At 58.8% G+C, this 15,682-nt stretch overlaps 1 protein-coding gene across 2 annotated transcripts in view; it reads left to right on the forward strand.

Annotated features, from left to right (window-relative positions):
* The first annotated feature begins 1,603 nt into the window (after positions 1 to 1,603).
* Positions 1,604 to 15,682, forward strand: part of SHISAL1 (shisa like 1) — a 78,987-nt gene continuing 64,908 nt past the window's right edge. Inside the window, exon 1 of one of the 2 annotated variants that reach the window (XM_010983444.3) lies at positions 1,604 to 1,698. The gene's annotated coding sequence lies outside the window, so the exon portion shown is untranslated. Of the gene's footprint in view, positions 1,699 to 2,558; positions 2,621 to 15,682 lie in introns of those variants that run through there. The other variant, XM_064491380.1, reaches the window with a different exon arrangement.

Consider the following 15,682-nt stretch of genomic DNA (forward strand, 5'->3'; position numbering starts at 1 on the left):
TTGTGACGGGTGCAAACATTTCCATTTTGCAGATGAGGCAACTGAGGCTCAGGGAGGCAATGTGGCTTTGTGCAAGGTGGGGGAGCCTGACTATACGAAGGGAAGGTGCAGGGCCCTGGCAGCACGGTGAGGGCAGCCCAGCACTCAGCAGGTGTGTAACAGAGGCTTCAAGAGTACATGTAGGGGCCAACTAGGGGAACCCACAGGCGGGACGTAGCTGGAGCTGGCTGCAGGAGCGTCCTGAATGCCAGGAAGGGGGATCCTATAGAAAATCGGAATTTGTGGAGGTTTAACATCCCATGTGGTGACCCAACCAGGCTGTAAGCTTGTCTGGGTGTCTCATCTCTGGGTGTCCAGCGCCAGACCCAGACCTGGGACAAACACAGAGCCCTGCTCGGTGATGCAAATGCTGGGAAAGAGGGACTCTGCCGAATACGAGGCTTTTCAGCGCGCCCTGAAAGTGTCACACATGGAGACACAGACACACCGCATACGCACATGCTTTACACACACACCCCTCACACACACCATATAGCTGTGATGATGTCCAGGACGCAGCCTTCGCCTGCTGGGAGCTCAAAGGATAGTCCCCTCTCAACCCAAGTCCTGCTCACCTCCCGCACTGGACCCTTCAGCCTGTTTCTTAGCCTCTCTGGTCCTTGTTTTCCATCATCCCATGGAATTGTCTCCCCTCTGGGAGGGTTTGCAGGAGCTGGGCAAAGTGCTTCGAGTACCCTGCCTCAGTTAGTCTTCACAGCACCCCTTGAGGAAGACGCTGCTGTGACCTCTTTAGGGAAGGAAACTGGCCAGGTGGGGAAACTGGGCTTGGAAGCCGGGGGTGAGGGGACTCTGGGCTGGAGCCTGGTTCCATCCCCCCACAGCTGTGTGGCTCAGGGTAAGCGCCCTAACTTCTCTACGCCTCAGCTCATCTGCAAAACAGGGAAGACACGGCCCAGCGCTGTGGGAGGAAGAAGTAAAGTAAAGTGTGTGAAGGTCTCCGCTCAGTTCCTGGGGAGGTTCAAGCAGCGCCTGTAAAGATGCAGCCAGACCCAATGGCATGGGAGTGGCTGACTTCCAGGGCACTCAAAGTCGCTCCCCTCCCCAGACAACCAAGTGATAACCACCCTCACCCTCGTTCCTCTGCGGGGTCCTTGAAGAGGATGCAACGTCCTCATACATAATCTCCACCAGCAGAGGTCACTGGGTCAGGGACAGGTGTCGGGGAAGCTGGGGAAGCAGGCTTACTGAGGTTGGCTGCAGCACAGCATCGTCCTGCAGGTGAGGGGTGAAGTGGGGGGGGGGATCGGGGACTGCTAGGGGCGAGGGATGGAGAGAAGGGGGACTGGAAAAGGAGAGGGGAGCCCACGCAGCCGTCAAGGCAGCCAGGGAAGCTGGGTTTTTCCCACTGGAAACTGGACGGAGGATCTTGTTTGATGTAGAGGATTCTCCGCCCCAGTCTAATGCTGCCGCTGACCACCTCCTACAGGGGCTGGGCAGGAGGAATGTCTTGCTTAACACCCGCCGCCGGGGGAAGGAGCACTGCAGGTGGGGCCCTCCAGTGGCAGGCAGCCTGCAGGAGGGGCTGCGAGGACAGGAGGCCACCTGGCAGAAGGGGCTCTGGTGTTCCCACAGGGAGGAGTTGGGGGAGCCCCCGGAGTTGGGCCTAGGGGAGCGCGGGGAGCAGCCAGGAGGAGGCAGGTGAGTGTGTGCGGTGGGGTTGGGGGGATGGAGAACTGGAGACCTGGTGCAGGGAGGAGGAGAGAAAGGAGAGAGGGAAAGAGGGAGGAAGGAATAGAAGGAAGAAGGGAAAACAGGAGAGAAGGAAAAAGAAAGGAAAAGTAGGAAGAAAGGAAAGAAGTGGAGGGGGGAAGGAGGAAAGGAAAAAGGGAGAGTGAGAAGAAAGAACGAACCGCAAAAGAAAGGAAGAAGGAGGCTGCAAAAGGGAAAAAACGAAGAGACACACGAATGGGGAGAGAGCGCGCAGGAGGGGAGGAAGAGAGATTGCGAAAGAAAAAATGAGAAGAGGAGAGAGAGAGCGCGAGCAAGCGAGCGAGCCGCGGGCGCCGGGGAGGGGAGTGCGGCGCGCGGCGGCGGCGGCGAGGGCAGGACGGCCGGGCGCCGCGAGCGGGGAGAGGGGGCAGCAGAGGGCGAGCGGCGAGCGGCAAAGAGTGAAGTGGGCACGGCGGCGGCGGCGAGCGCGGGGCCGGCGAGCATGAGCGCGGCGGCGGCGGCGGCGGCGGCGGCAGCGGCGGGCGCGGAGCGGGGCTCGGGGCCGGCGGGCGGGCGGGCGGCGCGGGCCGCCCAGTAGCGCCGGGCGGGCGGCAGGGCGGGCCGGCAGGGTAGGCGGCCGGCGGCCGGTCCGCGAGCCGGAGCCCCAGCCCGATCCCGCGCCCCGCGCGCCTAGGAGCGGGCGCCCTCCCGGCGCCGGCCCCGGAGCCCCGAGTCCCCGCGGCCCCGCAGCCCCCGGAGTCGGGACAACTGTTGCGGCGGCGGCGGCGGCGGCGGCGGCGGCGGGGGCACCGCGGGGGCGTGGGCGGCCCCGCGCCCCAGCAGCCGGCTCAGCCCCGCGGGCGCCGGCTCCCGGCGGCGGAGCGAGGAGCGAGCGGGCGGCGGGCACGAGGTGAGCGGCGCCCCGGGCAGGCCGGGCGGGGGTCGCGCGGGGGAGGGGCGCGCCGGGCCGGGGTCCGAGAGCCGGGGGAGCGGGGTCGGGGCGGAGCTCCTGGCGGAGGAGGGTCCCGGCGAGCGGGGGGCGGGTCTTCGGTGCCCTGGCTCCCGAGAAGGGGTGCGGATGCCCGGGGCGGGGAGGGGTGGGCGCCCTGGGAGAGGCGAGTTCGGTGCATCGGGGGTCCGGGGTGCTGTAGAAAGGGTCCGGGGACGCCCAAGGAAAGTCTGGGGACAGGAGCCGTGTCGGGCAGCCGGTGCCCTGGCACTGGGGTCCGCGCCAGGGCTCACCAAGGTCGGGGTCGCTGAACCTTGGAGAGGACGGGCCCGGGTCCGAGGAGCAGTCTAGGGCGCATCGTGCAGGGACGCGGCAGCTGAGACCCGCATCCGCGTCCGAGGCGGGGACCGGTGCCCGAAGGCTCCTCCGGGCGCGGAGCGAGCCGGGAGCCCCAGGCGCGCCGGGCAAGGTTCCGGAGCCACGCTGCGGACCCGGCCGGTTCTGGAGCTCCCAACTGGGCGGCGCGGACAATGAGGAAGGCCCCTCCAAGTGCGCGCCCCTCACTACCCACCCGCCGCGTGGCCCCTGTGGAGCCGCCGCCGCCTTCTGGGGCCGAATCAATATTGATCCGCGCCTGGGGCCGGGTGGCCCGGCGGCGGCCTCCGAAGCTCATTAGCGCCAGCGGTTGCCATGGCAATGAGACCCCAAGCGTCTTAAGGTTATATTTATTCTAATTATTATTATCATTATTCTTATTAGTATTTGTTACTCAGCCAGAAGAAACCAGAAATGAGGAAAAGGCAGAGTGTCCTGGCACCTCCAACTGTCATCTCTTTGGAGAGAGCCGGTGCCCGCTGGTGGGCCAAGCCGGCCAGCCTAGGTCTGGTGCGCTGTGCGGTTGCCCGGGCCGCACCTCTGGGGCGGTGGGGCTGGAGAGGGGAGTTATATAATCTGCCGTGGGAGTATGTCTGAATGCCTCTTCTTGTCTATCCTGCCTCTCTCGGCCTCTTTGATCCCTTGGCTCAGTGACTGCTCCTCCTGCCCAGGGAAGCCCAGGCTGGGATGGGAACAGCAGAAAGTGCCTTGCACCGGGAATCACAGCTGGCGGCCTCCAGCCCTCTCTCCCCGAGCTGTGTGACCTTGAGCAAGGTGCTTGACCTCTCTGAGCCTCTGTTTCCCCATCTGTAAAGTAACACGAGAGTCATTCCCACTCTGAAGGTTGCTGTGAGGTCACACTGAGAAAGCCCAATGAGTTCTGTGTGCCCCAGGCAGCTGCCTGCCCTTCTCTGGGCCTGTTTCCTAGTCTGTAGAATGAGGGCCTAGCCCCCCGTGTGTCTTTAGTCACTTGTGTCCTGTGAATCTCACCCCGGGCTGTGATTGAAATACTGTTGAGCCAGCAAGTTGGGTTCAGACCAGGCTAAGGGGGGTTTCTCCGTCACCCCTTGTTCCCGCACCTGTCAGGTGGTCTGAAGGTGGCTGGGAAGCAGGCAACCCAGCCTGAGTCCCTGGTGTTAGCCCAGGACGAACCCCATGCTGGTCAGGGTTGTCCAGGACTGGGAGTCCCTCCCCTACCGCCCCCTCGACCTGTGACTGCTCAGGGCAGGACACCTCCCTGTACTCATCTCTCCAGAGGCTGCTTGCTGTGCCTGTCCTGTTTGGGGGCTGAGTGTAAGCAAGAGATGGCCGGAAATTTCAATGCAGCCAGGTGGCCCCTGCCCCTCGTGGTTCAAGCTGAAAGCCGAGGGGGTAGGGGGTGGGGTTCTGCCCCTTTCTTTACTGTCACCATCACACTGAATTCCCAACTCAGTCTCAGGCATCTGGCAGATATTGGACTGATGAGGGAGGTGAGGGAAACAGATTGGCTTGATGCCGTGGCGGGGGGTGTATGTCCCACCCCCACTCTCCCAGGCCACCTATCCTGGAGCTCACTGCAGCTGGACTGGACAGGATGGGTGGGAGCTGGGCCAGAGCTGCCCAGACCTTTGTGAGTGAGAGAGAAAGGGAGCAAGGCCTGTCCCAAGGGGGATAGGGAGACTGGCTGAGAGCCATTCTCTCGGTCCATGCCATCCATCCATCCCTCCATTTATTCATTCCTTCGCTCACTCCCCTTCTTCAGACACCTCGGTGAGCCCCCATGTCTGCTACTGAAGGGCATCAGCTCTGTCCTCGGCAGCTCTTAAGGAAAATGGCCCCGGACAAGCCAGTGAGTGGGGCTGGAGCGCTGCCTGGGGGAAGCTGAGTGGTGGGGGCGCAGGTGGGAAGCATCTGCCCCAGAACCCAAAGAGTGTTTAGGAGGGGAGCCCCGTCCAGGAAGCAGGCACGAGTCAGCCAGAAGGGAGGAACAGAGGTGTCCAGGGCATAGGCCCCTCCACGGGCAAAGCGGCAGACACACACGAGGCACAGGGAAGGCAGGGCTTGGAGGGGGGCGTGGGGGGTGGCTGGGGACTGGGGAGCAGGGGGAGGTGGTGCGGCTGGAGCAGAGGTAAGGCGAGGGAGTGGGACGCCAGCACCCAGTCTGGTGTGGGTTAGCGAGCAGCAGTGGGGCAGGGAGGAGGGGAGGATGGTCGGGCTTGGAGCTTGGACGTGGCCATGGTCCATGGGTGGGAGCCCCTACTTGGGGTGGACAGGGGGAGGTCTGGGAGAACAAAAGGATGAATCTGGTTGCCAATCTCTCTGGGACAATCAGCCAAACCTTCCCAGCTGCTTCCCCCTTTCGGCCACCCTCACGGAGAGGGCTACCTCCCAGCCAGGCCCGTGGTTTCTGGGAGGGGAAGGTAGCCAGTGGACTCCAGATCTGGCTGCCTCAGCTGTCCGAGTCCACGATAAATGACTTCACTGCCATGAGCATAAGGGTATAGCTCCCTGAGCTTGCACTTGACAGGAAGAGCCCAGAGGCCTACTGTGCGCTGGGCACGTGCGGAGCACACACCAGCCCCATCAGCTCGCACCGTCCTCACGCCGGCCCTGTGAGCGGGCAAGTATCGATTCTGTGGTACTGCTGAGAAAACAGGCCCAAAGAGGTTAAAAATAGCCCAGCTAGTATCGCCATCCAACCACACCACCTGGGGCCCAGCCTGTGCCTGACGGCGACCGCGGTGGCTCTTCAGACACGGCGCGGTGAGCCACTGCAGGGCAGGGTCCGCTGAGTCTCACGTCCCAGTTGTCCTGTTTCTGCTCTTCTGGACTGATCCAGAGCGTGGCCTGTCTTAGGCTCAGATGAAAGATATCACCTCCCATGTTGACGGGGCTCTGCCTCTGTCGACTCAGCCCCCTGCTTGAGCCTCTCCCCAGCCGAGTCACACGGCAGATTCACATTGATCTTCGAATAAGCGCAGACCCCAGCCCTCCCAGAGGGGCTTTTCCCAGCCCCGCCACTCTCTCTAGAAGTCACTGAAGCAGTACGCAACTCCTCAAACCCGTGAGGCCTTGTTTGCGAAACACTCTTCTGTAAGATGGCGTCCTGAACACCTGGAGCCAGTGAAAGTAAGGAGGTGACCAGAGGCCCTGCCCACCCTGGGACCTGCTCTCTTGGGGACATCAGGTGCTACCCACTCCGTTGGTGTTGGTCTCTCCCTGCACAGGGCCTGGTGGGGGAGAGGTCCTATCTCCCCCTCCCTCTCTCCTTCCCCCTCTCTTTTCTTCCTTCCCTGCCTTCCCTCCTCCAGCACACACACTCTTTGACCCCTTCTCTATGCTTGAACCCCTAGGAAGGTAAAGAAGAACCCAAGGCCCCTCAGACCCGCCCCAGGGAGCTCCCTGCCTGGACGTGACCAGGGCTCAGGATCTGTTTGATGACTGACTATGTGAATGAATAACTCTCTAGCGGAGACATTGGCTGTCCCAGCACCCCTGGCTCTGCTCATGTACCCCCGTCCCACGCCCCAGCTTGGCCCATTTGTGGCAAGCTGCTCCCTCCTTTCCTACTTAGCTGTAACTAGGTTGGACATTTTTTTGGAGGGCCTTCTCTGGGTCTCCTGACGTCACTACTCTCTGGGAAAGGTGCTTGCCCTCTGGGCCTGGGTTTCCTCGCTCAGCATGCTGATACCTGGTACCCATCTCATGCGTTTCATGAGGGTTGTCGGGGGAAAAGGCACTGGCAGAGTCTTCGGTGTGGGAGCCCCCTTACTCCACATCCTGTAGCTGTGCGGGGTACAGATAAAGTCAGGGACCTAACCCCTGCATCTCCAAGGCCTGTGTGCTGTGCTGTGCTGTGATGGTGAGAAATCCTAAAAGCTGCTGCTTCGGGGCCTGAGAGGGAGCTTGAAGCTTGTCGGTTTACCCACGTACAGATGGGGACACTGAGGCCCAGAGCGAGCTCGTGGCATGCTCAAGGTCATGGTGAATTGCACATCCTTGAAGGCCAAGGATGCTCGTGATGTCATGCAGGCCTGGTGACCATTGTCTAGAGGCCTGGGGGAGGGGGATGCAAAGACTCCTTGGATTGTGAAAGTTGCTCTGAAAACCCCAAGATGCTCCCATCAGGAAAGGCCTTCAGAACCTCTCCCTCCCTGGCCACCCAGGCGGAAAAGCAGAAGCCGAGAGATGAAATGTCAATGCCACTGGTCCCACACTTCTGGCCTTCAGACACAAGCGGAGCCCTCACTTGGCGTGCTGTCGACAGGCTGCCCCTTCCTCCCCTGTCGGGGGCGCACTCCCCGACCACCTCGGCCCATGTGCGCAAACTTGCCTTCAAGAAATTAAGAAATAATGCATGCGTTTCCCCCAATTACACGCATTTAACGCTGAATTAAGTTCTGGAAGCTCTTAACGGAGCCCTGGGAGAAAAAAAGATTTTTTTTTTTTGTTCACACTTCCCTGGAAAATGAGACAAACCGTGATCTTTTAAAACCTAGCTACATAATCTGATTATACCTTCCTGGCAAGCCTGAAAGAAGTGCCCGGCGGAGAGCTTCAGGATTTGCATTGGGAAATGGGGCTGGGAAAGTTTGTCTCCTGCGCCAGATTCAAAGCTCCTCGGCACACGATGGGCTGAAAATAAAGTGCCGCTTTCTTAGATATTGGCACAAATTACAAATAAAGGCAAATTCCTTCCATAATCCAGCGCGAGAATTTCCTCCGCGGCTCCCTGAGCAGGTCACTGAAACGACGACGGTGATTTGCCTTCACTGCGGGCTCGTTTCCTTTGTCGGGAGACTCCTCTATGTGCAGCTGGATTTATAGACTAACAGAAAACGCATTTAAGCATTCGCTCATTCTGTATTTTCCGGAGCACCTCCCCTGTGCTGGACCCAGGGGACAAGAGACCATGGAAACAGGATTGTGCCCTGGTGGGGTTTATGGTGTGTTTGTTGGGGGAAGGAGAATGAAAGGAAAACAGACGTCTGTGAGCTCCCACCCTAGCTGAGGGGTCAGGGAGAGCTTCCTGGAGGAGGTAACTTTTGGCTTGGGTCTTGGAGGGTGGATAGGAGTGTGCTGGGCAGAGCAGGGCAGAGGAGCACCCTGAGGAAAGTCTTCAGTGGGTCTCAAACAGGCATGGCCTCCCAGTGGCATCTTCGAATTTTAATGTTTCCAAGTTCCTTTGTTACATTATCATCCAGCCCCCTCAGGCAACCCAACGCCAGTCTCCCAGTCTCCCTTTCCCTAAGGAGCACAGAGTCCAGAGAAGGAACGAGAGGTGGCCGGGGTCACAGTCAGAGCTCTGGATCCCAAGGCTCTGGATCATATGGACTCTCTGCGGGTAGCAGAACAAGTATCATAAGCTGCTAGAGGGAAATTCTGAAAATTAAATCAGAGAATTACAGACATTAATACCAAAGTCTAGAAGGTCCCCTTTCTCCCTCCACCTGAGCCTCCCTCCTCCTTCTTGGCTATGGGACGCCCTGGGCTTCAGGATGGCGGTCCTGGGATGCCCATGCCAGAGCTGAGCCACAGTCTCTGCGTCCAGAGAATGGAGGGGTGGAGCCTCTCCCTGCCCGTTTGCGGGAAGCTGGGCGTCATCACTGAGTCCCAGAGGCCCAGCCAGTGGAGTTCAGCCCTCAGCTGGGCAAGTCCAGCGCGCCCTCCCATGGGCTGGCTTCTGAAGTGCTTTTTGGTTTAGAGTTTTCGGGGAGCAGATCAGGACTATAGCATCATCTGAGCGGAACTGCCTGGCATCTGATCCTTGGGACCGCGAGGCCTCTGGGGACTGAGCCGTGCCTCTGAGCTGAGGCCCATCGCCAGGGCGACAAGCGGAGCTGCAGGGAAGCTCCTGGCGCAGATCCCGCGAGAACAGCCCGGCATCACCCAGGCCGTGCTCGGGGCTCCACCCTGGACAAGTCTCCCCTCTCCTGGTTCCTATCTCTGTGACCCTGGACAAGTTCCATAACCTCTGAGCCTCAGCTTCCTCATCTGCAAAACGGGTTATTGTGAGAACCAGATAAGATAAATTTGCAGCTTAGCGCATAGTATGTATTCAAAAACACATCGGCTCTCTGTATTCTCCCTCTATGAACAGGAACTTCACTGTTACTCTGTTAATATTGCTCCAGCCCTTCGGTGAAGCATCCTTGGAGGCAGAAGCCAAACCTGATCACCCGGCAACCCCCAGAGCAGGGGATTCCATGACTGGTTGTTGACTGAGTGAGGAAATGAATCAAGTGAGCCGTTAGACCACTCTGGTGCCTGCCCGGTGCCATGGCAACCACAGAGCAGGGTGGCAAGGGAGCCAGCCCTGGAGCTCACCCGCCTGGGTCCACACCCTGGCTCCACCCCTACCTGTGGCCAGTGTCAGGCTGCTAAGTTCACTCTCTGAGCCTCAGTATCCTTGTTTTTAAAATAAGCTTGATAATGTTGATGATAATAGTCATAATAACTGACAAGGGTGGTTTTGAGGATTAAGGGTAAATACTGTAACATTCCAGGCTCATTTAATAACATTTAATAACAGAAGCACCCAGGGGCTACAGAAGCAGTGGAGCTGCTCTCTGTCCTCCAAGGGTAGGGATCACCCTGTTCTTGGTTTAGCTCTTAGCCAACTTCTGGCTCAGGTGTGTTTTGGACACATCTGTGAATGAAGGGATGGACTGATGGCTGGGTGGTTTGATGGATGGTTAGATGGGTGGATGGGTGCCTGAGTGGATGGGTGCATGGATGGATGGGTGCATGGGTGCATGGATGGATGGATGGATGGACAGATGGATGGGTGGATAGATGGATGGATGGATGGATGGATGGACGGATGGATGGATGGACAGATGGACGGGTGGATAGATGGACAGATGGATGGGTGGATAGATGGATGGGTGGATAGATGGATGGGTGGATAGATGGATGGATGGATGGATGGATGGGTGGATGGGTGGATAGATGGGTGGTGGGTGGATGGGCGAGTGAATGAAGAATGAATGAATGAATGATCAGGAAACACCCAAAGCCTAAGATCAGGGCAGTTCCGGAAGGGGCCCGAGGACTAGGGCAGAGGCTTCTCTTTGAGGGCCATGAGCATTGAGATGGAATGAGTTTTGTAGCCAGATAGTATCTCTCTTCTCTGAATGAATATTTGTTGTCCCCATTCCGGGGACCAGGGATGGTGGCCCAAGTCTGGGGACCCAGGTTGCTTGATGTCCCTGACAGTTTGGTTTTGGAGCTGGACAGAGCTGAGTTCAGACTGTGGCTTCCTCCTTTTTAGGGCAGGGAAGTTCTGGGGCTTCTCTGAACCTGTTTCCTCCTCCATAATATGGAGAATACTGTCTTCCTTTGGGGGCATGGTGATGCGCAAAGATCACGTGTTGAGCATGGTTTGTGATTTGTAAAGGTACAGGAGAAGTTGGATGAGGTGTTTGGGCTCCACATGGTGGAAGAGAGATTGCAGGGAGGTTTTGGAGCTGGGGGGAGGCACAGTGCAGGTAGGATGGGACCACCAGCCTGTGGGCCTTCTGATTCCTTCCCAAGGGGCACCAGGCACAGAGTCAGGGAAGCGGCAGGGCAGGAGGGCCCTGCCAACCTGCAGGCAGAATTAGGTCTGCTGATCGCCACAGAGCATCCCCAGGGATGGGGTGCTGGGCTCAAAGCCCCGGGACCCCTGACCTGCTGGGGTGGTCCTTGCATCCAAACCAAGCCCAGCCTGGGTGCTTTGCAAACCCCGCCTGGTTTAACTCTCAGAACACGCATGAGCAAGGACGGGTTATCCTTCTCCGCGAGGCTCAGAGGAGGGACGTGACTTCCCCAGGGGCACACAGCTGCTAAGTAGCAAAGCCAGGATTGGGATTCTCCCACGAGGAGTGGGGGATGGCATAATACCCTCAGTGGTCAGGAGGGGCGCTGGCATGGGCGTGCGGGTCACCACACTCTTGCCCCCCCCCCCACTTCTTTGTGGCCCTTCCAAGCCACCTCCGTCCTCTCTGCCTCAGTTTCCTCCTGCAGTGTGGGGTCCACAGCAGGCCCACCTGTGATGTGGGTCACAGAGGGTCACGGAGGCAAAGCGCTCTAGGAAGGAACCCTCCACGTGTCCCCACTCATTTGTCTCTGTTATGTGAATTCCTTCTCTTTGGGAGAGAGAGACATGGGGCAGTGAGCCCCTCAGGAAAGGTGGGGCCTGGCAAGAGCTGGTGAGGATGTACACTGGGGCTGGGGTCCTTCACATCGAGAGTCTGCTTTCTGCTGCTGCCTGTGGCCTCCTCAGAAGCGGCCTGGGGTCGAACAGGAGTGGGCACACCATTTGCCTGGGTTTGGGTCATGTGATTATTCACTGCTAGGATCGCACCCAGGGTTTGTCCTGGTTGGGGTCACAGGGGCTCCTGTTCTACAGGAAGACTGGAAATAGTCACCTACGCTGTCCAGGTGCAAGTCACACGTAAGGGACTGCACAGATGTGGGTGAGAATAGAGGCCAGGGGAATGATCTGCCTGGGGGAAAGGGGCCATACATCAAGGAGGCCTTACCGGAGGAGGTGGCCCCCAAGGAAATGGAGGATGAGCTGACCAGGTCGATGAGCAAGGGGTGGGTGGGTATTAAGGCAGATGGAATAATGCATATGGAACCCAGAGGAAGAAGTTTGGGGAACTCCTGGACATCATGGCTGGCCTCTGGTATTTGTGGAAAGCTGTCTAGGTGAGGCTGTAGAAGTCACCAGTGGCTTAATCTCCACAGACTCTGGCTAGTTAAGGAGTTTGGACTTTACTCTGTAAACCCAGGATCCAGATCTGTGACTCAAGTACCACCACTAGCCACTGCTGTGCCTAGGGCAGACATTGCTAATCAACCCACCACTAGCCACTGCTGTGCCTAGGGCAGACATTGCTAATCAACCCACCACTAGCCACTGCTGTGCCTAGGGCAGACATTGCTAATCAACCCATCACAGCATGGAGTCAGGATGTGCACAGCCCCCCAGGCAGTCCCAACTGGCCCATCCTGTAAGTGCCCAAGATGACACTTATTTGCTACTGCCATCATCAACGGGCATGATGACCATTCTTCCCCATTGCTTATGTTGTATGGTTCAACCCAGCACCCAGAGTACTTTCCTGGTAGAAGAAGAAGGCATGTTGCAGCCTCCAATTCCACCCAAGCTACCAGGCTCCCGTGGGGCTCCGCTGCCTTGCAGCGAGTGCCGGGTGAGTTTGGCCCTTCCTGGGAAAGCAAAGCCATTTTTCCCAGTGAATCTGGGCTTGAGCACCGTCTCGGTGAAGACCCACCTCTCCCGGGTGAGCCCCTGTCTATCGCCCTGTAGGTCCACAGTCCAGTGAGTAAGCCTGGGGCAGCCCCGGATGTCCAGCTGGGGCCTGGCTGAGATGTGGGGTCACTGGGGGAGGGCTGAGACCTGGCAGAATTCTGGGCAGGACTAGGGAAAGATTAGGAGAATTTTCTCCTGAAATTCAAACAATTGGACAATCTGTTCTGGATCGATTTAGAAGCAGTGAAGTGAAAAAAAAAATCAGAAAATATAGTGTGAAAGCTATTTTCTCTCTCCGTTGGGAAGAGGCATGAGCTGGAGTTTATTTGTGGACTGTCCGGGGCCGTGCCCAGGGCCGCTCACCTCCTCGCTGCCCACTCCACCACTGCCCTGGCCCATCATTCCCCCATCCCTGCCACCTCCGCCTCTGTGCCCAGTGCTGGGCTGGGCAACCCGGGGTCTCAGGTGGCATCCCTGGCTCCAGCCTCTGGAGCCGACAGCTTGCAGGGGCCTCAGATGTGGATATACCAAGATAGGCAGCCGAGGAGGTCTCTGCTGTGCAGACAGTGGGTGAGGGGACATGGAGCGCCCCCATCCTGCTCTCCAGACCATCCTGCCTTCCATGTGAAGGACCAGGTGTGTCTGTCTGGTTCACTCCTGTACCCTCAGGGCCTGGAGTTGGGGCTGGCACCTAGTAGGTGCTCATTAAATTTCCTGCGGGGATGCTGGGTGGAGGAGGGAAAGGGAGGGAGGCAGGAAGGAACAGAGGCTTTGCGTGAAGTGATCTGCTCATGGTCACACGTTGTTAGTGATGAAGGTGGGATTGGAGCCAGAGCTGGGATCCCGAGACCTCGATGTGCCCCCTTACGCACAGCACCCCGTAGCCCCCGGCCCTCCAGCCCTGGGGCCAGGAGCCAGGCCTGAGGCATCGTGGGGCCTCCCACACTGATGAGCCTTTTCTTTCCTCCCGGTGTGGGATCATTCATCACTTGAGCCAAATGCTGATTGTTTTCAAATAAACCTGTTCCGTGTGGGGCCAGACCGGAGTGGGTGGGCAGGGATGGGGGGAGGTGGAGAGGTGGGCAGGAGTGCAGGTTCCCCCTCCCAGCTTTTCAATCTGAATTGTCCCCCAGAGGGAAGGGACTCCCCAGGGCCTGCGGTGAGTTGAGTTCCAGAGAAGTTCAAGCAGGGGCTAGATCTGCCGGGATGTCCTGCGCGTGGGGGCGGGCGCGGGCCCCAGCTCCAGGTGGGAAGTGGGACCAGCTGATTCCCCAGACTGTCTCCTCTGTTCCCCCCGAGGCACTGGGAGAGGGGGAGATGCCCAGCGGTTTGGTTTGAAGGCATGGCAGCTCCCTCTCTATCCCTCACTTCCTCTCAAATACCCGAAGCCAAGAGCCTGAGGCCCAGAAAGAACACTGACTTAGAAATGAGACCAGCTTGGGACCGCGTCCCAGTAGCTCAGCAGCTGTGTGACCTTGGGCAGGTGACACCGCTCCTCTGATTCTTAGCTTTCTCATCTGCAAACCATGAGCAGCAGTTCCCCAACTCCCTTTTTTTTAATTAAAGGAGACAGCATTTGTCAAATGCCCATCATGGGGTTGACACATAGTAAGAGCTCCAGAATCATCTCTTTCTCCCACTGTCACGGTGTGGAAGACCAGTTATTATGTACAGTTTAACTCTTGTTTGGGTTCTGTGGCTGCACGCGGGAGCCCGTGGGCTTCAGTCCAGGGGGAACTGCCTCGACAGCTGGAGAGCCCTGGGAGCCCCAGATGGCTTCTAGTCCACCTTTAGCCACCGCTTTTTGATGTTACCTCTCCATTCCCCAGAAACTTTTGAGCCAGCATCCGCCAAAGCAGCACACTAATTAGACCTCCACAGTACTGTTTACCTGGGTGTCAACCTATGCTGTGGAATTTAGCAATTTTGTCTGCATTATAAGCAATGTTCATTTTCGAAAAGGAGGAAGGCTGCTAGGATGGGAGTCACGTTTGCCCCTGGAGGACCCACATGATGAAGATTCGTCCTCCCAGCACCAGGCTCTGCCCCAGTGTCTGCGGGGCCCCTCCCTGCTGGGCAGGGCGGGTGTTGGCTGAGGACGGGGCCTCCCTGCCGGCTCTGTGCTCTGTCCCTTGCTCTGTGCGTCTTCAATGACAGGGTGTCGTGTCAGAGCCTCCCTGGGGGATGGTCAGAGGCCTCTGGCCACTCCGAACACCTGCAGACATGTCTATGAGCGATTCTTTTGTTTCCAGAGTACAAACTCAGCATCAGGATGGGTCACCAACTTGGGGAGGACACAGCAGGAGCCAGATTAAACAGAGGAAGTGCTGGCTTCAATGAGGAGGTGCCCCAGGCTGGGAAGAGGGGGAGCAGACAGCAGGAGAGAAGCGCCAGTGAAATGGCTCAGTCTGGTCTGATTCCAGAGCCCAGCCTCCCGCCAGACACCTGGTAGTGCCTGGACCTGATCCCCTCGGCCTGAGAGCCGGGCTTCCCTCCCATCCCCTAAGACCTGAGGCCGCCGTCCTCTGAGACCAGGTTGAGGACCTGAAGGGCAGGCACTGGAGGGGTCTTCCCTGTCTCCAGGCCCCTGCCCCTCACACCAGTCCCGTGGCAGACCCCCCAGGCTCCCTGGGAGACTGGCCGTGGGAGGGGCCGCCGGAGGAGGCAGCAAAGCCCAATAGGCTCGGATGGCTGAGTTCAGTTTGAGGTGCAACAAGTCTGGGGGCCCAGGGGTGGAGATGAGCAGAAGAGGCCACTGTCTGTCCAGGTTGGGGCCCAGGAGAATTGCGGGAGGTGAGCCGGTGTTTGTAAGCGCTCTGGGAGGACGGCCGAGAGCCACCTTTGGAAGTCTCCTGTTCAGCCGTTGCCACCAGGGAGCCCTCTTGGGGTGCAGCCTCCCAGGTGAGGCCTGGCCTGGTTCACTGAGGGCCAGTGTGGCTGACCAGGCTGGTGACCCAGGCCTGGCTCACCAGTGGGGCAGCTGGCACTTTCAAGAGAGAGAGGTCCAGGCCCGGCCTGGCTCTGGGTGGCTGCTGGTTTCCTCCCGCTCAGGTCAGCAGCTTTGGTACAGTTACCAAGAGTGTGGCAGGAGGCTTGTTCACCCCAGAAGTGGAGCTAGGTCTGGGGGAGACGCGTGGATGTGGGCCCTCCAGGCCAGCCAAGGGGGGTTAGGAGTGCCCGGCTGGGTGGGGCAGCCGCCCGCACCATCCCTGTGGTCTCGGCTGCCACCCTATTTGCATAATTTTGAAGTTGATTGGCCTAAAGGCAACTTCGCTTAATCACAGCTGACAAGTCTCTGGTTGCAACAGCATCTGCTTCCAATTAGCTGCGCCGTGCCGTGGTTTGTTACACTCGCTCGGCAGCCCCTCTCCCAGCACCCCCACCGCCCAGCCCCCCTCATCAGACCTAGA

The sequence above is a fragment of the Camelus dromedarius genome, chromosome 11 (assembly GCF_036321535.1).
Source record: "Camelus dromedarius isolate mCamDro1 chromosome 11, mCamDro1.pat, whole genome shotgun sequence".
In the NCBI taxonomy this organism is placed as follows: Eukaryota; Metazoa; Chordata; class Mammalia; order Artiodactyla; family Camelidae; genus Camelus; species Camelus dromedarius.